This window comes from Microtus pennsylvanicus, chromosome 6, assembly GCF_037038515.1.
Source record: "Microtus pennsylvanicus isolate mMicPen1 chromosome 6, mMicPen1.hap1, whole genome shotgun sequence".
NCBI classification, from domain to species: Eukaryota; Metazoa; Chordata; class Mammalia; order Rodentia; family Cricetidae; genus Microtus; species Microtus pennsylvanicus.
This window is the reverse complement of record NC_134584.1, coordinates 47,521,752-47,545,183: the sequence shown is the minus strand read 5'-3', so window position 1 is coordinate 47,545,183 and position 23,432 is coordinate 47,521,752. Positions and strand designations below refer to the sequence as shown.

At 44.9% G+C, this 23,432-nt stretch overlaps 1 protein-coding gene and 1 pseudogene across 4 annotated transcripts in view; one reads left to right on the top strand and one right to left on the bottom strand.

Moving 5' to 3' along the window:
- The window catches only part of Mast4 (microtubule associated serine/threonine kinase family member 4), a 582,086-nt gene that overhangs the window by 475,818 nt on the left and 82,836 nt on the right, over positions 1–23,432 (bottom strand). The window lies entirely within an intron of this gene.
- Positions 17,683–18,649, top strand: LOC142852820 (START domain-containing protein 10 pseudogene; annotated as a pseudogene).

The following is a 23,432-nucleotide window of genomic DNA, read 5'->3' as shown; positions in this document are numbered from 1 at the left end:
CCTGCTAGTAAATAAAGCCTTAGAGACAAACGCACACACCTAAATAGTGGTGTGCTTGAACTCTCGCGAGACTCCCTGGTGCTACATCATAAAACCAAAGCTTCACGTGCTGCAGACTATAGAGAGGCAAACACACTTGGTGCTGTCTAGCATGAAATACAGAACAGCAGGAGAGCCTTACAGTGAGCCGCACATAGGATGCACAGACTTCTCCGAGACAGATGCTAGCATGTACCTCACTAACGATGAAGGAACAGAGGCAGGGCACCACCAGAAAAAAAATAGCCAGATACTGCTAGAGGTCATACATCAGAGCCAAAACCTCTTGGAATGCACCTAGTATAAATCTGTAGAACAACAAGTTGCATAATTTACCTCCAAGGTCATGAGAATCACCATGCACACACCCAACCTACTTCAGCTCAGCCTGGTCAGTTACTAAATCTCTCAATTTAAGTTACGTACCATTTGCTGAAATATGTTCAGAATATATACTAGTGACTTCAATATTAGTCCTGAGTAACGATAATCAATATCTATTTTAGTCATTGCTAAATTATAGTAAATGACTTATTCATGATTAATAAGATGTAAATTATATTATCAATAACTGCAAACCACATTTATAACACAAATATTTAAAACATTTGATCATCACATCATAAATCATGCCCACATTCTACGTCTTAGTATATTAATATTTAGAGATGTATTAGATTACATATTGAGCCATTTATCTCAGACAAGCAAAAGAATATTGAAAGCCAGGCATGATGTCTCATACTTGTAACCTTAGAACTTTGGAGGCTGAGAATTGTCACAAGTTTGAGGCCAACCTGGACTTTATAGCCAATTCTGGGCCAGCCTGAGCTACAGTGTAAGATCTTATCTAGCAAGTGGGCAAATGCTTTGAAATGTATCTAGAAATTTGAGTGAAGTGGGACGCTTATTTGTTTGCCTTATTTGTTCTGTTTTATTCCCTGGTCTCATTGGCTGTTAGAGGTAAAAGTGTCCGCAACAGGAACACCTCTGCTCTAGGAGGAGCTGACTCTCCCAAAGGCTCAGCCTGCCTACAAGCATTGCATGGACACGCTGGAAAAGACAAAGTAATGCTCCCTAAGGATGAATAAAGCCTTCCACCGAGCATGTTCTTTCTGCCTCTGTGACACTCTACCTTACAAAATTCCAGTGGGCTACTCAAGCTTAATAAAGTCTAACAATTTCAATTCAAAACATTTAGTCAGATCATATTGGAATTTAAGACTTAAGGGATCTTATCAAGATTACAGACAATTTGAATACTAAAAAGGAAACAAATATTCACATGGGGTTCCCACTAAGAGGGGGAAAGGATCAGAATGCTTCTTTATAACCTACTCCATACCCTTCTACACATAGATGTGGAATCTAAGAAATGCAGGCTATTATTCCATTCTCAGACTGCCATTATTTATTCTCTTTGCTGCCCAAGGAAAAAATATAATTAGGAGCTTCCACTGTGTTCCTAAGGCCTGTGAGCCACAGGGAAAGACACATCTATCAGGTCAGAGGGACAACAGGAGCCAGGCGACATGAGGAACACTGCAAATGACTGCATGGCTGTGACCACTGCGGTCTGTATCAGAGCTGTAGTTTCACAAGCCAAGCTATACTGATCATTCATTCAAGAAAAGAAAAAGCATTGTGTACCCACACTGAAAGAAACGCTTTCATGGAATGGTGACTTGGACAAGGGCTGTTACAGGTCAGGGCATGAGGGCCTTGGAGATCAGGAAGCAGAGCAACATGTTACAGTGGTGGTGTTACCTTAGCCAAGCCACCCAGGAAATTTTTACAAGAGTGAACATTTCACTGGGAAATAATGAGGTGGTCCAATTGCAAGACCTAAGACATAGCACTGACAAGAAACAGCAAGAGCTCTGATACTACAGGTGGGTAGTAATGAGGGAAGAAGCAGAGTGGCTGTGGAGATGACGCTAGAGTCAAGAGTATGAAAGCTGGGTCACACAGAGCCAGGATGTGGTACAAAGATGGTCTGAACCTAACCTGTGCTGAGATGTCCTAGCAGACAGTATGCATAGGAGAGACACGACCTGGTTTGTGCATTATGCAAGACATGAGATACCTGATGGAGATTAGACTAGAAGGAAGGAAATCTGAAAGAAGACAGACCACAAAATTCAACAGTTCAAAGTGGGTGTCCTAGATTAGGGTTTAGCAGTGAAGGAAGGTTTTTAAAGGCAGAGACCGCAGAACCTGCAGGTAGAAACAAAGAACACAAAAGAAATAAATGACCCAGAATTTAAGATCTGAGGGTTCAGGGTGGTGTTATTTATGAGATGACCAACTAAGAACTCTAGTTTGCTTATTAAGATGTCTACTCAAAATCAAAGTGGGTCTTAAACTTTGAACTCATGGGGAAAATCCAGGCTAGAATGAAAGATAAGGGAGGAGACACAACATTGACTCCCAAATGGAGCAGTAAGGCAAGACCCGGATAACTAAGTTTCTTAAAGGAAATGGGGCCAGGTATCTAGATTTCTTTAAAAAATCATCTAGATAAAAAGGGGAATTAAAGACAAACGGTATACTATTCTAACCCTGGTCAGATGGCAGCATGAGAAGTAGCTATGAAAGGTATCTATCTCCAGACAAGGAGAAGGGAAGCAGGATCCAGAGGCACAAACTAATCCTAAGGAGGGAGTAAGGTGGACAGGAGTGGGTGAGACAGGTCAAGAAGAGAGAGCGGAGGTGAACAATCATCTCAGAGAATGGGGGAAACGGGACAGCAGTGCTGAGCTTGGACCAGTGATGCTGATCATGCTACTATCTCCAGGCCACTCAGCTGTAGGTACTGAAAATGTGGCTATGCAGATTTCAGCAAGGTAAGGTGGAGATAAACCCAACCCACTTGGAGAGTAAGAAATGTAAGACAATTTTTATTTAATTTATATAAGGCATATTTTGATTTAATTTTCTGTGTCAGAGAGTAATGGACAGAGAACTAGAAGGAGGACGAGTAGACTGGCTGTTTTAATGTACAGATGAGTCAAGAACCACGAAGAGGCGGTTAGACGACGAAAATTCTGGTCCTCAGATGGTGGAGGTGTGTGTGTCCCCTTGGTGTTGTTGCTTCATAACAACAGATCTTGAACATGTTGGCTTCCTATGTTTTGTGCACCTTAAAGGTTATCAACTGATACTATCTATCTATCATAAAGCTTGTGGTAACATGTTCAATATTTACCAGATTAGACATTAAGACAGACCTTTTATAATAGCTCAAAATTCATCATTATAAACAAAAATTCTATGTTTAATTTTTCTTTTTTTTTAAAAAAGGCATTGTTTAATGTGTTAGAAAATCTCTTTGATATCTGGCTTAAAAGAAGACATTTACTTTCTCAAATATATTTCTTTGCCCAGGGCAGGACATTGAAATATAATAAAAACAAGTTATTTTACAGTAGAGTTTGTTGAGTTGATGAGGGGAGTTAACTGTAACCCCTAAAATACATGTAGGTACTCTTCAAAACTATACTAAAACTCAACAAGTGATAGTTTCTTCAGATTTAGTCATAGTTGGAATTTGAAACCATATGAATGAAATTTCTATGTTCTTAAATCTGTCAATTGCATTGCACTTGGACGGCTCTTCTGTCTATGCGTGATTCTGTGACATCATGTGACATTCATGTGCCATCATCTGGAGCTACTCAAGATCTTCCAGAAACTCATATCTCAGAAGAAAACGTTCCAAGTAGAGAAGCTTGGAGGCTCCGGACAAAAGATCTAAGGTTTTGAACTTTTAATTTTCATGTGAGCCTTAAAATGTATGAAAGGCAACCAAAAGTATATTAATTGTTTTCTCTTGAAGTGAGCAGCCTGCTTCTTTACTTTTGAGGAAAAAAATGTGCCAAATGCTTCTGTTGGCTAATCCAATTATTTTTGTCCAGAGAACTGCGTTCCACCCAGGGAAGAACATGGCTTGTTGGGCTCACAATTCACACAATCTCATGAGCACTGTTCCTTGAGATGGCCACCACTTTTCACTAGGCAGAAAAGTTCTCACTTAACCTTGACAAATATTAAAGAGAAGTGCTATTAGGGTGGAGATGTAATAAAAGTTGATGATTTTTTTATTACAACTTCATCAAGCAAAGCTGGCCTGATTCACCGCACGTGAGTGCCAGTTCAGGAGTACAATGGCAGCCACACGGTCCGGTGTTGAGGTGCAGGCAGCTTTCCTCACAGGTGCTTTGGCCTGTTAGTGCGAACGTCCAAACAGCACAAGAACGAAAACAATGTGATTCTATTGGTGTGACTAGAATTTTGACCTTAAATACCCTTAAAAGAACCTACTGAACTCCAAGACACTGAAGGAACACAGTCATAACCCCACCAGCCCAAGGTGTGAGTGTGGTGGGAGTATGGGGGTGGGTTGAGGTCAGGGAGAGGGCAAGGCTGGAGGGAGGAAGCACAGAACCTTGGAGGCAACAGTGCTGATTTGATTCTCACTAGGAGGCTCACAGAAACCTTAAGATAAAGGCAGCTTAGAGATACTGCATTAGCAAATGCTGGGTGTGACCAAGAGTCTAAAAAACTTCCTGATGTCCACAGTTGGTGTTCCGGTCTGATGGAAGGTTCTTCAAAGACGTGTGGGATTTTAGAAAAGACAGAAGGAAGGGAATAATAGCTGACAAGTAAGAAGAGCCAGGGAAGAGAACCTCAGATACATACGAGGAAAAAGGAAGGGTTTGCAGCCTACAGGAATGAGCGAGGGAAGGATTCCAACACTCCTAGCACACCATGGCCATGGCCTGGCTCGCAAACAGATCACACTGAATCTCGTGAAAACTTCCTCGGCGTACTCCCACACATCTTCCCAGTCCTAGAACTTTGCATTCAGAGATCCCCCAAGTGAGTCCTGGACCCCATAGCCCTCAGTGCAGTTCCTGATGTCTGCTGTTCGGTCTCTTTCAAAAACCAACAGCAGGGGTGGAGGTGGAGCTCAGTATGGAGCACAGGATTAGAGTGCAGGTGACCCTGGGCTCAGATCAGTCTCCAGCACCAAGAAAGAAAGAAAGAAAGAGCCACCAGCAGGTGATTAAAAACGCCACACTCCTAGTCGGGCAGTGGTTGCACACATCTTTAGTCCCAGCACTCAGGAGGCAGAGGCAGGCAGATCTCTGTGAGTTCAAGGCCAGCCTGGTCTACAAGAGTTAGCTTCAGGACAACTAGGGTTGTTACACAGAGAATCAGGGAAATCTTGTCTGGGGAGTCGTGTGTGTGTGTATGTGTGTGTGTGTGTACACGTGCCATACTTCTAAACACCTTTCCAGTTGAACTTGATGTGTAACCTCTATAAAGTTTCCATTCTAAGCCAACTTAAATAGACCTTGACCCACCATCTCCATAATCGTGCACATATAGTCTCTAAAACCTTATTCTCCTTATAACCCCCTTTGCTACCGTTACTTCACAATGCAGGCAAATTCCACATGTTGTTTATTTTGGTGTCGTTTGGCTTTAAGTTATGTTGTTTGCTTTTTGGTGACTACCACAGCCTTGGGTAAGGGTGTTCTAGCTCCGAAAGAACTTTCTAGACTATTGCTCTGCCCGCAGCTCCCTCTGGTGTCATCTAGATTGAGAACTTAAAAACCAGGGCTAGCACAGAGTGACATGCTTTATAAGAGATAGAACTAAATCACTCCCTAAAATCACAGTTGATCATCTTATTACTGACTATGGCAAGTGTATTTCTCTCATATCTTTCTGGCAGAAGAAAAATCAAATGCACTTGCTTGTTCAATATTTTCATTTTCAAATCCAGACTTTCTCTAAAGGATTGACTTTATGAAAAAGAATATGGAAAATATAGCCTTTATTTTGTAACTTTCATTACACATAACATTTTCACATATACAAAACTATTTTTGATTTGGAGTGTTTATTTGCCTTACAATATACTATCAATGTTTATAAAGCCTGTATGATTCTGATGATTACAATCAATCCTCAACTGTTTATTGAAAGCAAGCTACAATGTAAAAATTATTGGCAAGTCTGAGGGTCTGAATGAGAATGGTCCCCATAGGCTCAGATATTGGCATGCAAAGTCCCCAGTTGATGAACTGTTTGGGAAGAATTAAAAGGTGTGGCCTTGTTGGAATAGGTGTGTCCTTGTGGGAAGAAGTGTGGCAGCTGGGGTGGGCATGGAGGTTTCAAAATCCCATGCCTGGCCCATTCTCTGTCTCTCCTCTCTCTCCTCCTCTCTCTCCTCCTCTCTCTCCTCCTCTCTCTCCTCCTCTCTCTCCTCCTCTCTCTCCTCCTCTCTCTCCTCCTCTCTCTCCTCCTCTCTCTCCTCCTCTCTCTCCTCCTCTCTCTCCTCCTCTCTCTCCTCCTCTCTCTCCTCCTCTCTCTCCTCCTCTCTCTCCTCCTCTCTCTCCTCCTCTCTCTCCTCCTCTCTCTCCTCCTCTCTCTCCTCCTCTCTCTCCTCCTCTCTCCCCTCTCTCTCTCCCCTCTCTCTCTCCCCTCTCTCTCTCCCCTCTCCCTCTCCCCTCTCTCTCTCCCCCTCCTCTATCCCCCCCCTGCCTGTGGATCAGGATGTAGCCCTAAGCTACTGCTCCAGAACCATGCCTCACTGCATTTGCACCATGATGACAAGAGACTAACTCTACAAAACCATAAGCAAGCTCCTAGTTAAATCTTTTCTTCTAAAAGAGCTGCCTTGGTCATGGTGTCTCTTCACAGTAATAGAACAGTGACTAAAGACTGCAAAGATGACGCAGTGGCTGGGCTGGGAGCTTCCCAACTCACAACAAAGGCCCTCAAACTGACATTTCCAAAAACAATGTAGAAAATAAAATCTTAAGAAGTCTTATAGTAATCTCTACACTTTATGGTCATCCATTGTTAGAGTTCATCTGAAAGTTTCTGATGAAGTAAAACCTGAAAGAAAGCTTTGCATTTATATTTTTTTGTGATAATCTTTCATTATTCACTTTATAAACATGATTGTCTAACACCATGTCTCTTCTTAGCTGCTGGACTGCTGCCACCAAACTACTACATAGCAGGCTGGAATACTTACTGCAGAAGAATGGGAGAGCCAAAGGGTGGTGAATGGAATACAAGCAAGTTCACTGTTACATTAGAATGTCTACCCAGTGAGTTGAATCAGGTCACTACCTGGGAGCAAAGATCCACCTTCGTGTCCCATGATGCATCTCTCCTACACAAAGAAACACCAGGGATGGCAGCAGGGGATTGGTTGTTCTGCAAAACAAATCTAACCTGCATGGCTCCAAAGAGCTGGAAAATAAAGCTATTGAAAAGAGACCTATCAAAAGTGAGTTTGAACAGATGTGAGCCCAACGGAGGTGACGCAGGGAGTCCAGGGGTAGGAACAGTAATGAGAAACATAAGTGCGCACAAGTCAGCTCTTCACAAAATAAATCCTCTATGTGGCTTTAGATGCTTTTAATTTATATCTGCCCGCAATGCTCTCAGGGCTGTGAGTCAAAGGGAATCATTCATTAAACTATATAAGTCAATAAAATTAAAATTATCAGCTTAGACATTCATGATTATTACCATAAATAAGGGCAAATGAGTTCAAATAAATAAGAGATAGCCACTATTAGTGCAATAGAATAAAAATCTGTCCTCGCTAAGGATAGCTAGAATGAACCCTAACCCCAATGCGAGGGTGTCAGGCATCACGTTGGGAGGTCATGACCTTCCTCAGAGGGACTGGTGCCTGCTATAGTAAGGTCTTGAGTGTCCCGTGAAGACGTGTGTACTAAGGACTAGGTCTCTAGGATTGCACTGTGGGGCAGTGGAACCTCAAAGAGATGGAGCCTAGTGGGAGAGGTTTAGGACATGAGAGACGTGTTCCTGAAGGAGACAGTGAGGGCCCTGCCTCTTCTTCCTCTGTGCGCCCTAGAATGTGATGAGATCAGTGGGGCTGAAGTGCCTGCCACACTCTGTGCACCATCATGTGACTCCTTGGTACAGTCCCCAAAACAATGCGGTCAGCTGGTCACAGACTACAACCTCCAAGTTTGGGAATCAAATAAACCTATAGCCTGCAACCCCTTCCCCTAAGGTTCAAGAAAAATCAAAGGGAGTAATAAAAAAAGATTTTAAGAGCCAGAGGACCAGGATGTATGCTCCAAGAGAGGGTCCTCTCGACATGATATGGGAGTTATACCATAAAATCTCACAATATGGTTGCCTAGACAAGACCCACATGAAGATATCAGTTGACATGGAGTTGGGGAAATTTCACAAGGTTCCACTCCAAGATGAAGAGCTATAGGCAATCAGTGGCTGTTGAGGAAGGGAGAATCAGTTTTATCCAGGAGCTAGTCCCCTAAGAGGCCATCCAATCCCAAGAACCAGGCTTAACCACAAATACACAGGAGATACATATGAGCAGTGCTAAATGGACTCAGTAAAGTATGTGCACACACATAATTTCAAAAAAAAGAGGTCATAAATTTGAGAAGGAGTGGGAGGGATGGGAGGAGCTAGAGTTAGAAATAATGTAAATACAGTAATCGTGTAAAGAAACTTTTCTCTGCAAAAGTTGAGTACCTCAGGTATTTTGCTACATGACAGGAAAATAGCTAGGACAATGTTATTCTAAAAGAAACCCCAAAGAATTTTCCCTCCTCTTCCAGTAGACAAGAACTCAACCACCTATGAGTCAGAAAGCGGGACCTAGCAAGACATCAAGGATGCTAACAGTTTGATTTTGGATCTCCCCTTAACCTGTGTTTGGCTACGGGAGTCTGATAAGACTGTAAAATGAAGCTGTTAATATAATTTTAGACACCTGTTCTGAATTTGTTAACTCAATTAAGTCTGTGCATATTAAACATGACCTGAATATCATAAGAGATACTTCTGTGGATTCAGCAAGAATAAAGACATTAAGGAACTTGGGAAACCAGGAACTTAAAATTACATCATAGCCAATCACACTGAAAGGCACTGTATCCTCAACAAATCATCTCCAAGGCAACCAGAATTCCCTATTTTTCATGAGAGAATTCTTTGCATGTATTAAAGAATACAGTTTTCACTGTACCAACTTTTCAGAAAGAAACTCACCCAGTACTAATGATGATCATTAGCAATGTCAGCTACACCACTTACCTGGGTCTCGAATCCTGGCAAAGGGCCTTGAAGTTATTCCTCATAATGCTTCCATCTAAGGACGTTATTAGGAGGATGACTAAAGTCCTGTGGGCACCATGATACGTTACTAGCACAATGCACTCAACAGTCACAGAATGCCTAGACTGACATAAAAATGCCCGATTCTTGTTTGTCAGTCTTAACTGAAAGCAGCGACCAATGCTTTACTCCAGGATGCCCCACAGGCCCCCGTGCTGGAATAAGACTCGCGGGTCCTCACGTGGCACCTCCAGGAGGGCCATGTTCACACTCGTAAGTGCAGCCTGGATAGTACCTCCACCAAAGGTCACACCCCCAAACTTCCAGACAACAAAGAGATAGATACCAAGGCCCTTAAATAACTGCTCTCTTCTTTCAGAACACAGAAAAACTATCCAAAGCCCACAAAATTGTCAATGGTTTGGAAGAAGTGACCAAAGCTAGGCAAAGAGAAGGGAGCATGGATGTCATTAGGAGCATTTTAATAGTTGAAGAAAAGAGAGTTGAAACCTTTTGGAAATTGAAATTAATGGTTTAGTAAGATGAGGATCAGCCAGGAATGGTGGACGCTTTGGCAGGAGGGTGGAGAGTTCCGGGGTTGGCTTGGGCCATATAGACCCTGTCCAGAACGAGAAGGGAAGAAGGGAAAGAGAATGGTGTTGCTGCTCAAGACTAGAAAGTAACAAGCTGAAAAACATAGGAAACATACAATTCCTCAGTAAGAGTTATGAAGTTCTCTGTAAGAGAAACACAAAAATTAATCTCTTTCTAAGATCTCAGAGTCGTAGAAATACTTAAGACACAGTAGTACTAAGTTTTCCCGCATTCAAATATGTCTATGGTCATTAATGAACCTTTAAACTAAAGATTCTGCTAGGAAAAAAAAAGTTAGAAAGCATAAAAAAGCAAAATGACTTCGCCAAGGCCACATGTGAAGTAAGATGGGGATCCAGAAGTGGAGTTTCCTGCAGTCAGCAAGTCTCTCACCTCACACAGACTATTATTGCTAATGGTGGTTAACACATTGGAAAGGCTTCAGAGTTAGCCACATCACCTGCCTGTAATACACATTCTGCTTTCCAGCAGAGGGAGTCAAATCCAGGTAAACCAAATCTTCCGCGAGAGCTCCAAAGTCCAAAGGATCTATGGCATTCCTCAGAGGGCTTCAGAAAACACGGTCTGAGAGCCCACTACCCGCTTACAAGACATACACTTTCAATATGCATAGTTCCATGCTTGGTGAATGTAGTCAGAAAGGCAGAGCCAATGTTACATGATCACTGGAGATGCTATTCCTTCAACCTCAGAAGTAGACTAACACCCCAAGGTTACCCAGCATGCCCTGGGCAAGGGCAGGCTTAGAAGCCCAAATAGCTCGGGAGACACTGGATGTGTGGAGATCAAGGTGAGCACAACGCCAGACCGGTGCTGTACTGAATTAGGCAGGGAACATAGAGCTGGTGTTGGTTTAGACAGGAAAACAAAGTGAAGCAAGCTGACCATCCAGGAAGAAAGAGTTCAACTAACAAGAGATCAAGAGCCTGGGGCCTCAGAGAGCAAGAGGAGATGAAAGCATGAAACCCTCCACAGGGCTCCACAGAAACCCAACCCACCCAGCTCCGCAGGAAACTGGGCCTGCCTAGGGGGAGCATTGCCCTCTTTAAGAGCTGAGAGGTGTTTCCTAAGAGACCAAAGTTAGGATGGCAACGCAACGTGAGGTCAGAGAGCATGAAGGAGAGTGCGGAGTGGTAGTTAATAGTTTTCAAGAGTGCGGTGGGCTTTCATAGAGATCAAAGTAACCCAACTGTTTTCACTTTCTCTAAAACTTAAAATACAAAACAAGCAACTGTGCAAACAGAACAGTCCTAGTGTATAAGACAGTTACTTTGGGACCTCAAGATGCAGCTTTTCAACCTTTTTCCAAGGACAGAGTACATGCTAAAATGCTTGGGGAAAGGTCATTTTGTGATTCTACTCATCTATCTATCTATCTATCTATCTATCTATCTATCTATCTATCTATCTATCTATCTATCTACCTACCTACCTACCTACTTACCTACCTGAGATTGCAATTTACTATCTATCTGAGATTATAATTTAATTGTATTTTAATCTTACATTTCCTCCAACCAAACCCTCCCATATGCCTCTCCCTTCTCTCCTTCAAATTCATAGCCTCTTTAAAAACAACTAGTTGCCTGTTGTATGCATATTATATTTACATATATGCACTTGTGTATGTATGTATATATACACATATACGCACATTTATACATATATACACATATATGCATATTCATGTATGTATGTGTATATATATTCCTAAATTAAACCTGTTCAGTCTGTATAATGTTACTTGTAGGTATGTTATCAGGGCTGACTATTTGGGACTGGACAAGCAATTTATGTACTTCTTCCCCGGGGAAGGCCACCTCCCCCATTCCCAGCTTTCCTCAGTTGTCTATAGCTTATTATGTACGGCTGAGGCCTCGAGGGCTTTCCTCCATCCACACTGGCATGCTCACTGGTGTCGGGGGTTCTATGATGATGGTGACACATCAGGGGTGTCAGCTTAATTACAAAACATTCCTCCTGCCATCAACATGATGTGTCACCAGGAGATGATCTTGGGAAATCAATTAGTTCCCTGACTTTGTCATATTGTAAGAATCATCATGAGATGACAGAACGGATCTCACTTAGACCAAACAACAGCTTTCTGTGCTCTCCCACAGCCTAGGTAAGTATCCAGGAGAGTATCGCCCCAGTTCTCTGTCCTGAAATCACCCAACTTACATGTCCCTGCAAGCAAGTCCTCCCCAACACGGCAGTCATGTGACCTCCTATTATTCCAGAATTACACTTACATGACAACCACTCCCTACAAGGGAGTCCTCCCCAACACAGCAGACATGTGAGCCTCCTTCTATTATTCTAGAATCACAAAAGATAGGTTCTATCTAACTAGAAAGCCTCTGGGAAGCTTTTTTGTTTGTTTGTTTTTTGTTTTAGAGACAGGATTTCTCTGGGTAACAGCCTTAGCTGTCCTAGAAACCAATCTGTAGACCAGGCTGGCTTTGAACTCACAGATATCTGCCTGTCTCTGCCTCTCAAGTGCTGGGATTAAAGGTGTGCACCACCACAGCCCGGCTAAAACTGGTTCATTTCTAATCCAAGGAAACAGAGTAAGGGATACCACACAACCATTCTTCCCTCCCACTCCCTATAGCTTTAGGTTCCCAGCATCCTCACCTGTTCTGTTCTTACACAAGTAAGACTCAGATCATCTAAACTTAGCCTATTTCCTTGAACATATCTAAAATGAGACAGGACTGTTAGAGGCATGGCTTCTGGAACATTTCTAAGACTGATTTCTAATAGGTGTGGAGATGTCAAATCACTGCCAAGCCACCAGCATCAGGGGGCCATCTTGGAAAGTATGCCATCCCCTTTGGTGAACAGGCACAGACTTCAAGGCAAGAGGTATCGGAACACAGAGGAAAGAGAGCTAAGGAACAGAATCTGAAGGATTGCATGACCTTACCTGAATGCGGAGTCGTGCTGCATTTGTGTACATAGCAAGCAAACGGTTTACTCAACACAGAATATGTTGCTGTTGAATATTTCTAATACATATAGTAATATATGCAACAGAATAGCCCTATATCCAATATGGGGCTACTCTAGCTACTTAGATCACCACACATTCACAAAGTGACACTGTGCGCTACTCCTGTGCACCTACAAAACTGACAGAGCATCTTCAAGCATAAACACCAGCTAAACTTAGGGTCAATGTCTGCTTTACTTGCTTTTTACTTTTTGAAATTTCACACACACACACACACACACAAACACACTCCACGGTGCCTCTGTGAAGGTCCAAGAACAACTTGTGGGAATCGGTTATCTCCTTCCACAACATAGTTTCCAGGATTGAACTCAGGTTATCAGAACTGATGACCAGCACATTTGCCCACTCAGTTATCTCGTTGGCCTCCACTGTACAGGATTTTAAATATAATATTCTAATTATTTAAGAACTTCATGCATACATAAAATTCATTTTGATCATAAATAAAGGGGAAAACTTAGCTAGGTAGGCTAAAATACAATATTTATATCTTACTTTTTAAATTCTGATTAAATCCCTTCTATACATAATTCAACAAATCAGACACGGTGTATACATATAAACTGTAATGCCTATGCACAGCAGTCACGAAACATAAGTCAAGGGGAGGGGTGGGAAGGCAGACAGGAACAGAAAAAAAAATATAAAAAGTGGAGTTGAGTTCAAGAGAGAAGTGAAGGGGAAGATTGCTGCTGTAAAAGCAATCCGAGTGGGACTTTTACAACTGTGGTATATGCCGCTCTTAACAGCACAAAAAGAGAGCTACCAAGGGCAAGTCGCCCTCCTTGGTGTGGAGCTAGCTGAGAAGCATAAACAAGGGGCCTCCTTGAAGTCTTATTAAAATACCTTCAGTTCCATGACAGTGTTTATTCAAGATTTAAATCTCCAAATTAGTAAATGTTAGGGCTCTGGTTTGTTTACTCAGAAAGGCTTCCCTACGCCTGTGAGCATCTTCAGTACCCAAAGCATACAGAGCTACAACTGTAATGACAATACTGGTACTGGGCCCAACACAGATCGCCACGCCAGATGCTCTTCTTGACGTTCAGTATTTGTCTGAGAACTATGAGGCAAATACTGACACAGGCTGACTTTACTGAGAGAAAACCTGAGGCTCAGGGAGGTTAGTGGTATTAAAGTCACCAACTGATTAGTAGACACGGAAGTTTCAGCTGGGTGACCTGACTCCTGAGTCTTTCATATTAACCTCTGCCATGTGAATGAGTCAGTAAGACTCTTTCCTGGGTATGGAACTTCACTAGAAAATATACCTCTCCTTGGAGCAAAGGATACCAGGTTAGAACTCTTTCCTAGCTATAGCTCCCCAGGACAAATCAAAGGGCCAAGACACAGCTATTCTAGTTCCTTCTATGAGCCCTCCCCCACTAGTCTGTAGAGCAATGGTTCTCAACCGTGGGTCACAACCCATTTGGAGTCACATATCAGACATCTTCTATGTTGAGTATTAACATTATGATTCATAACAGAGTAAAATTGCAGTTATGATATAACATGGCTGGGGGCGGGGGAGTCACCACAGCATGAGAACTTTATTAAAAAGCTGCAGCGTTAGGAAGGTTGAAAGCTGCTGCTGTAGAGGACCACTATCCCAACGGGTGTGTTTTCTTCTATTACAGAAGGGGAAAAAAACCCTAGAAAGTCAAGTCAGCAGTTACATTGTCTCCATTAAAGCAACAATTCAAATGTTTTGCTTCTGAGGGCTGGCAGCCTTCTTCCAGTGCTATTCTGTATCTTCCGGTCCTTGCCAGTTCACCACATCATCTGTGCACAACTCTTCTGGCCCTGCAGGTAACAAGCCATACCTACTTTCTTGTTCTCACCCTTCGGAAACCTACTAGAACCTCAGCGGCAGCCTCAGCCTTCCGACCTGCAGCTGTCATGGAGAAGTACGCACTAAGTAAATTCTCGCTACTGCACACTTCCTTTTCCTATCATTGGCGGTTTATTTTTGGAGATGGTCTTTCTGCGTAACCCAGCCTGGTCTGAAATTCCTGGAGGAAGCATTCCTCCTGCCAGGGCCTAAGATGCTGACTGCTGGCATGTGCCATTCTCCCAGACTGCAATATTTCTAAAGCAAAGAAGTAACCTTTCCTTTAAACTCTTCCCCCAGTTCTCTACTGTAAACCTTAAAAGTTATTAGCCTGACTCTTCCCAGGAACCCTGGGATGCTATTAAAAATCCTTCTGCTTCTCACTGACAAGGCGACTGCTACATTTTATATGGGAGGCTAATTAGACACGTGACTGGCACACAGTTCTTTAGGCATTTTTCATCCCCGATTCACAGGCAAATATGTATGTATAAAACATATATGTGCACCTACAACTACATTCACAATGCATATATGTAAATATTTAAATTCCTTCCAAAGCAATGTATGCACCTGATTTCCAAACACGTTTAATTGAACCCGCTGTCCCTTCAAATGAAATTTCTACTTAATTGGTTACTGTGTGTGAATTATTAACTAGTGCTCCTTGAGAATAGAACATAAAAAAAAAAAGAAAGGAAAGCTCCTGGTACAGCTGGAAGTGACATCATCTCCCCATCTCCATGGCTGTACAACAGATCCATTCCTTCCACCTCCGGTTTTGTTGTCAGCCTCCGTGAGCTCTGGACACATGGTCTGAATAGGCATGAGGGAGGAGGACCCCTTTAGACCTGCATCCTCTTCTGATGGAAAGATGCTCAAAGTCTCCGCAGAGCCGGCACGACCTCAACTTTGCCAGAATATGAAGAACCGCCACCAACACTCCTTTACCATGTCTTCTGCCCTGTGCCTTTTAGAACAGGTTGCTACATGTATTAAAGTATCACAACCAGGGCTGGGTTCCTAATACCAAAAACAAAACAATACTTAACCATCATGGAAACATCTCTACTTCAGTACTGCTAAGGTTTCAATGTGTGCACCCCAATTCTCATGTTGGAAAATGAACCCTCAAAGTTGTATCTTAGTAGTTTGAAACTGGGGCCTTGGCAAGCTATTAGGATTATGGATGAGGCCGTGAGAGTGGTGGCCCCAAGATGGCAGGAATGTCTTTATGTAGAGGAAAAGAGGCCCAAAACAGCACACCTGCTCTGTCACATGTGAGATGACCTTCGCTGTATTAGGACACAGTAAGGAGGCCTTTGGCAGGTTTCAAGCACATGCCATGCTCTTTAGCTTTCTAGCCTTTAGACCATCGATTCCTTATCCATGACTCAGTTGTCAGTGTTTGTTATGAGCAAAAGCAAAGCTCTAAGAGATGAGGGTGAAATCGCCATGAGTCCCGGGTGCTCTGACACTGCGTCACTCAGGAGGCGTGGTGTCTTCCTTCTCAGCCCCATCCCCCACTCTCCACCTCAGTTCTTTCATCTTGTAGTTATTGCCCGTGTCTCAAACAAACATGAAGCCCGCAGGATATCCCAGTCCATTTTACTGGGCCAAAGGGAACACATATATTTAGCCTTGGTCTAGTGGTGGCCTCCAGAGCTAGAAATGAGCACTAGGAAGAAGAGCCTACAGGGTCTAGCTTACCGGGTAGTTCACTTAGGGACAGCAGCTTGGATGTTTATGATAACAGGCAGCAGATGCTGGGATAGTCTGGGAAATGCATATAACAATATATATCTTATAAGTGGCCATTGCCAACAGAAACATTTAGTCATTTAAAAGAGCTGTCATAGGAATCATGGCCTCTGTAAAGACTTCAAGAGTTCTCACTAGCTTTCTTGTTTAACCATTGGCAAAGTCAGCAGGTACACTTTCATATCTAGGAACATGAGCAAAAGAAGTAATTTATTCTTTAAGTGGTAGCCAAAATGATACTGAGAAGGCTGTGGCAAAAGAGTATCTTGTGTTTAGAGCCAGTGAGGTAACTGCAGATTGGTCAGAAGGGTGCCAGCTTCTGTGTTCAGAGCTCAGGGTCTCGTTTCCCCATCAAGGTAAACCCTGAGAGTCTCACCTCTCCCCTAGTTCCCTTTCTTCCCAGATCCCACTGTCCCCTTCTCCACACTCTGCTCTATCCAGGATTGCCTGTTACCACCAGCCAAGAGAATATCCAAAGAGTAAAACAGGACAGACAAGGCAACTGCTTCAAAGACTGGCCTTTGCGGAATTAGGAGCAGGCTCACAGGATGATTTGTCCACACCCCCTACTGCCCCTTCAGGTAAGCAGGTGGCTGCCAGTGGTACCTGCTCTCAGACGGTGCTAATTCACCCCACTCATTGCCTCCTGACCGTCAGGAATACCTAGCCTAAAAATCGTCCCAGCGCCATTATCTAATTCAGCAATTAGATAATAACTGAAGATAGTGCCCACTATCGTACTCCTATTCCAGTTATGAGTCACAGGAAAGTCTAGTCCAAAGCAGGCCTGCCTCCACAACCCTCACAAATCTGAATCTGCCTTGATTGTTAGATTGTCTTTGATGGCAAGCTAAGATTCCAGATCAGCACGAGGACCACATCTCATGTTTGAACACATTCAAAACCGGATTCATTCCTCACTCGGTTCTTCAAGAAGACACAGCCAGAAGAAGCCACTCAAAGCGCAGCTTGCATCTGGAGAAACAGGGATTAAAAACAACCTCGGTGGCAGAGAGCAGAGCCCCTGAGCCAGGAGCTTAGCGGGGTGAGGGGAGGAGGGCAGAGGGGGCGCACCGGGCAGGGGGTGCGGGCGGACGGGGCGGGGCCGGCGGCGGGACCCACTGCTCCTCCCCCTAGGGCCCCCCCGCGCGGCCCTGGTCGCCCGGGCAGCGGCGGCGGAGGAACTCGCACCCCGACCCCGGCAGGCCCCGTCAGAGAAGCCCGCACAGATCCCAGGAAGGTGGTGTCAGCATCTGCAGCCGTGTCCGACGTTGTCGGAGCCTCCGCGGAGGACCCAGGAGAGTCGGACTAGGACCAGGGCCCCGGGCCTTCCCACCCTCCCTATGGAGAAGCCAGCTGCCTCAATGGAACCCCAAGGGCCTCGGCCCGCCTTGGGCCGCGAAAGTGTCCAGGTGCCCGATGACCAGGACTTCCGCAGCTTCCGGTCAGAGTGTGAGGCCGAAGTGGGCTGGAACCTGACCTACAGCAAGGCCGGCGTGTCTGTGTGGGTGCAGGCTGTGGAGATGGATCGGACTCTGCACAAGATCAAGTGCAGGATGGAGTGCTGCGACGTGCCAGCTGAGACGCTTTACGACGTCCTGCAGGACATAGAATACCGGAAGAAGTGGGACAGCAATGTCATTGAGACTTTCGACATCGCCCGCCTGACTGTCAACGCCGACGTCGGATATTACTCTTGGAGGTGTCCCAAGCCTCTGAAGAACCGTGATGTCATCACCCTCCGTTCCTGGCTCCCCATGGGCACTGATTACATCATTATGAACTACTCAGTGAAGCATCCTAAATACCCACCTAGGAAAGACTTGGTCCGAGCCGTTTCCATCCAGACGGGCTACCTTATCCAGAGCACGGGGCCCAAGAGCTGTGGGCCACCTATCTGGCCCACGTGGATCCCAAAGGCTCCTTACCCAAGTGGGTGGTGAATAAATCATCTTCAGTTCCTGGCTCCCAAGGCCATGAAGATGTACAAGGCCTGCATCAAGGATCCCGAGTGGAAGCAGAAACACCAGCCACACTTCAAGCCATGGCTGCACCCAGAGCAGAGCCCGCTGCCCAGCCTGGCGCTGTCAGAGCTGTCCGTGCAGCACGCGGACTCCCTGGAGAACATCGACGAGAGTGCTGTGGCAGAGAGCCGCGAGGAGCAGCAAGCAGGCGGTGCAGGTGGAGAAGGCAGTGATGACGACACCTCACTCACCTGAGTACAGCCCCTCTGCAAAGACCGAGACAGGACTGGGGCTGAGCCCTGGGGCACTGGGCCTTTCTGCACTTCCTCCCTTCCCCCACCTGCCTTCTGGGGGCACTGGGCTCCTGCTCAGGGGGCTGTGGCCTGACTGGACATGGCCCCAATAAACAAACCACACAGCCCCCCCCCCCAAAAAAACAACCTCAGTGGGTGTCCCTATAGATGAGCAGCCCAGCAGGGAGGCTGGGAAGTTATGACACACTGTAACCCACTTCTGGGAATTATAACCTAAGTAAAGGTCAGTCTTATTTGTTTCTTTGCTGTTCTTATATGCCCTCCTCTCTTCCCATTCCCCCCAACACACCTCACCTATCCCCAGTTCCACACCCACTCCACATCACAGGGATTGGTAGCTGACCTGTGAAGCCAGACACCAGAGGACAAAGGAGAAGTGTCTTTATTATCTGAAGCCTGGCCACCTGTTAGCACAAGTAGGTCAAACACCATACATACCCACTCATGACATACTGCCCAGCTAGCCAGTCCCCCTGTCACTTCTGAGTCACTGTTAACTAAACGCTGATGCCACTCAAGGAGCCCACACAAGTTGAGCTAACAACAAGCAAGGCCATTTGAAAAAGCAAATAACAGAAAGAAGACAGAGCTCCTTCAGAAAGCAGTGACAGCTGAAAGTAAGTTTTTGTTGCTCTCCTTCCGTGAAGAGACAGCATGGGATAACAGAGGAGACGGCTGTGTTTGGCACTAACCGTCTCCACGGTCGCTGTCACCGTGCCTCCAGCCCTGTCTTTCCAGCCAGGTTGTGCCTTTTAGCGTGAGAAACATAAACAGAATTAGGGCCAAGGAAGAACAATGAGGATGTCTGCAGGAAACAAGGACGGAACACTAGTTAATCCTGGTGGATTTCCGCCCTGATTTCAAACATCAGCGCGGTGACAAGACACCCGAGGAGCTTGCTGGAAATGCAGGCCGCAGATGACCCTACCTACCCTCTCTGCTCTGGAGGAGGCCCCAGGTGATCAGATGCAGGTGGCCATACTCGGTCAAACTCTGACTCAAGTCACCTTTCCCAGCATCTGGGACAGCTAGTCTGCATTGGCTGGGAGGCCTGAATTTAAGTGGTAATTCAGTTGCTCAGAAATTACAGGGCCTGCGGTGGGTCATTTCGTCTTTCTCGGCTATTCCTACCAAATGAGGAGCGCAGAGATCATGAAGGGCCGCTGAGAAACACTGCCCTTGGAAGCTGGCTTTTTTTCTAATGGACCCCAAAGAAGATTTAGCTCTGTTTCAGAGGCTCACAGAGCAAGCAGCGCCTTTGGCCTGCATGTTTGTGGACCAGATACAAACGGGAAGGAATGACTGAGCTGGAGACTTAATTCCTCATGGAATCACATACGTTCTCTACCTTAGTCACCCGGAAACCAAAGGCATGAACCACCATAGTGGGGGGATCAGAGCTTCATGGTGCTGCCCAGAAGGGTGTCACCAACCTCCATGACAGGAGGCCTGTTCCCTTGGGTTCTGCAGACAGAGTGGCCTGCCTTCATGTGTCCTTACTCTGAGTCAAGAGAAGGATCCTGGCAGATTGTGTGCGAAGAAAACTTTTGTCCAAACCACCAGCATGTTGGTATAGTGGTGCTGTCTGTTCTCTACACCAGGCTTGACTTTTGGAGAGCAGGTGCCTCCCCCCCCACCCCCAAATGAGCAAATGCTTCAAATGGAGCAGCACCATGCAAAGAGCCTCCCTCCCCCGCTGGAAGTGCGGTGCTGTTCTCTCTGAAAGCAGGGCTTCTTTGTGCAGTAAAGCATCTGAATTATTAGGGGATTTAAAGGTGCTAGAGGGGAAAGGTCATGCCCTAAAAATAAGACCTGTGGTTAGCTCCAGGTCTCCGTGAGAAGTGAAATTGACATCCTCATTCCCTCTTTAATTCCTGGAGGAGGGAACACTGGCAGAAGGAATGGAGGGGACTGCCAATGAGGTTAGGGGGAACCCTGGAGGACAAAGGAGACAGTGAAAGACAGCACAGACAGGGGTTTGCCAAGTGCTACCTCCCCCTTCCCTTATTCTCTCCCAAGACAGCCAAATAAATTAGATCACAAACCAGTGAGTCCTATCAGAAAACAAAAATCAACAGAATTCTGCCTCAGTTCGGTATGCACTTCCAGTACGAGAGGAGCCAGGGACTAATAAACTGCAAGGACCATGGGCTCAGGGCAGGTTCATACCCGGTGTCTCCCCAGCTCAGCCTCCCACTAAGATGTGTTCCTTCAGGCTTTCCGCAGAAGCCCCATTCCACTAAAGCTAGGTAGGCTGTCTGTCTGCTCAGGATCTGAGTTCCCCTTTCTTCTGTGAAGTGCACATGGTCCACATTTATTGGAAGGAGATGCAAGAAGCCAACTTATATGAGAGTTTGTGAATTCAGGTATAGTGGATAATAATATTTTAGATAATATTGCTGTTAGATTTAGAATCAGGAATACTTCCATGCTGAACTTGGGAGTCGGCACACTGCTGTGCGATGGAAGAGGATGAATTCTGTCCATCCCACGGTCTGGGTTAAGACTAGAGGAGGCCTGCACATCCGTGCCCGCTGCAGAGGCTATGTAGGAAATCAGTGAACTCAGAAGCATAATTAATCCCCATGCCACACTGGGGAGCCTCAGCCTGTATCCCCTGAGATGCCTGTCTGCCTGCCCTGCCTCCCTCTTAGCATCTTTGGAGGGGGAAGACAACCAGGCAGTTCTCCGCATCGGGCTGTTGCAGGGATGCCTCATTTACAAGAGCTAAGTAGTGGTAACGGAATGGGAGGCTGGCAATAACAAAGAGGAGACTCCACCATCCTCTGCAATAAGCAGGTCACAATTTCTAGTCCTCTGGAAGGGAAAACGTGCAGGGAAGCCTCTGGGAGACCATACCTGCCCCCAGGCCACCTCCACAGCAAGGACTCTGAAACATCTCCCTGAGCACAAGGCACCCTGGATGCCCACCAGAAGCCAAGGAGTGGCCCAATTGATCGCTCTGACCATGTTTGATGGATTTTATCTTTAAAACACGACTTAGCTCTGCCCTGTCCTCGCCAGCCCTTATCACAGCTTTGCTCTGCCTTTCTCTTTCCCTTTCCCTGAACTACCACAAGATCCCGACTCCAGCCTCACAGCATCTTCTCCTCACTTCAAGGTCAAGGTAAGCCTTTATTCTCCCAAGCTTTATTATGGTTATAATTGAATCTTTGCCCAAAACACATCAGACAGAGAATTAATTTCTGGAATACATCAAAAAATTTTTAAAAATTAAATATACCAAAAATCATCTAATCAGTAAATATGAATGAAGAGAGAATGTTCAAAGACTGTACAATGGCCAATAAGTGTATTTTAAAAAAATATTCCCACGTTTTTAGCAGGGAAGTGCAAATCAAAACTCTAGTGAGATTCTATCTCACACCAGTCAGAATGGATATCATAAGGAAAAACTATAACTTCTAGTGAGAAAAGGTGGGGATGGGATCCTTTACTCTGCTGGTGAGATCACAATCAGGTACCATCACCATAGAAACCAGAATGTTCCACTCTTGGCTACCAGGGAACCTGAGTCAGCTATGGACAGAGATGCCCGTGCATCCATGTTTGTTGTAGTGCTGGTAATAACAGCCAAGTAATAGAGTCAGCTTCGATGCTCGCCAACACATTATGGATAAATAAAATGCTGTATGCAGGCATAAGTGGTTCATACCTTTAAGTTCAGAGCCGACCTGGTCTGCATAGAGAGGTCCAGGTCAGGCAGGGCTACATAGTAAGTCTCAGGGGGAAAAGGGTAATAAGAAAATACAGTATATGTATACAATGTTTTATTCAGCCAAAGAGAATAAAATTATGTCACCAAACCATTTGCAGAAAAATGGATAAAACTAGAGATGATATTAAGAGAATAAGTCCGATACAAAGAGGCAAATATGTTCTCTCTCTGCTGTAGAACACTTTCTTCTGAGCACATGGCTTGAAATGGAAGCCATAATAACCTGTACCGGACTCTGCCAAGATTGGCCCCACTAATAATTCCCCATGGAAAAGATGGATAAAGACATCCACAGGGCAGGTGTGCATAGGTCTTCCCCAGAGATATGTAAGTATCAGTTCATAGTCCTGGGGAAAGGAGACTCGTCGTAGGTGATGTGGATCTCTGTAAGCCCCCCGATGTTGTGGTAGATAATCTACGCCTTCACCAATGCTACTCTAAGTAACCCCAGTTTAACAGGCTCACCAGGCTAGACCTGGGGTGACATGGTGACTCTCGCCTACTGCTGCTGCCTGATCTGGGGTGAATACGTGTTTGTTCACACCACCCTAGGATTAGTAGACAAGCATGCATATTTGTGATCTAGTCTAAAAACACACATAAGACATGAAATAGAAGGGGCAGGATTTGGAAAGAAGAATAGGACCAGCAGAAGAGATGGACAAGACTGAGAAAATGGGTGAAATATGGGTCAAAGTGTATTTTGCATGTATTGTCCTAATGAGGCTCTGAGCTCAGTACTCTGAATCAAAAGGAAGTTATAATGAAGTCTATCACAAATATGTGCTAGCAAAACACAAAACTGCATTGATAGTGCAAATGTTCGGCAGGTGTATATATCTTACAATGACTTAATCATGAGCCTATCACCTCATATACTTGTCATGTTTGTGGTGAAAACATTCATGCAGGGCCTATTTATCAATTTCCATTTTTACATAATTAGCTGGAGTCACTTTACAGCAGTCTAGAGGACTACATGACTCATCCCTCCCGGACC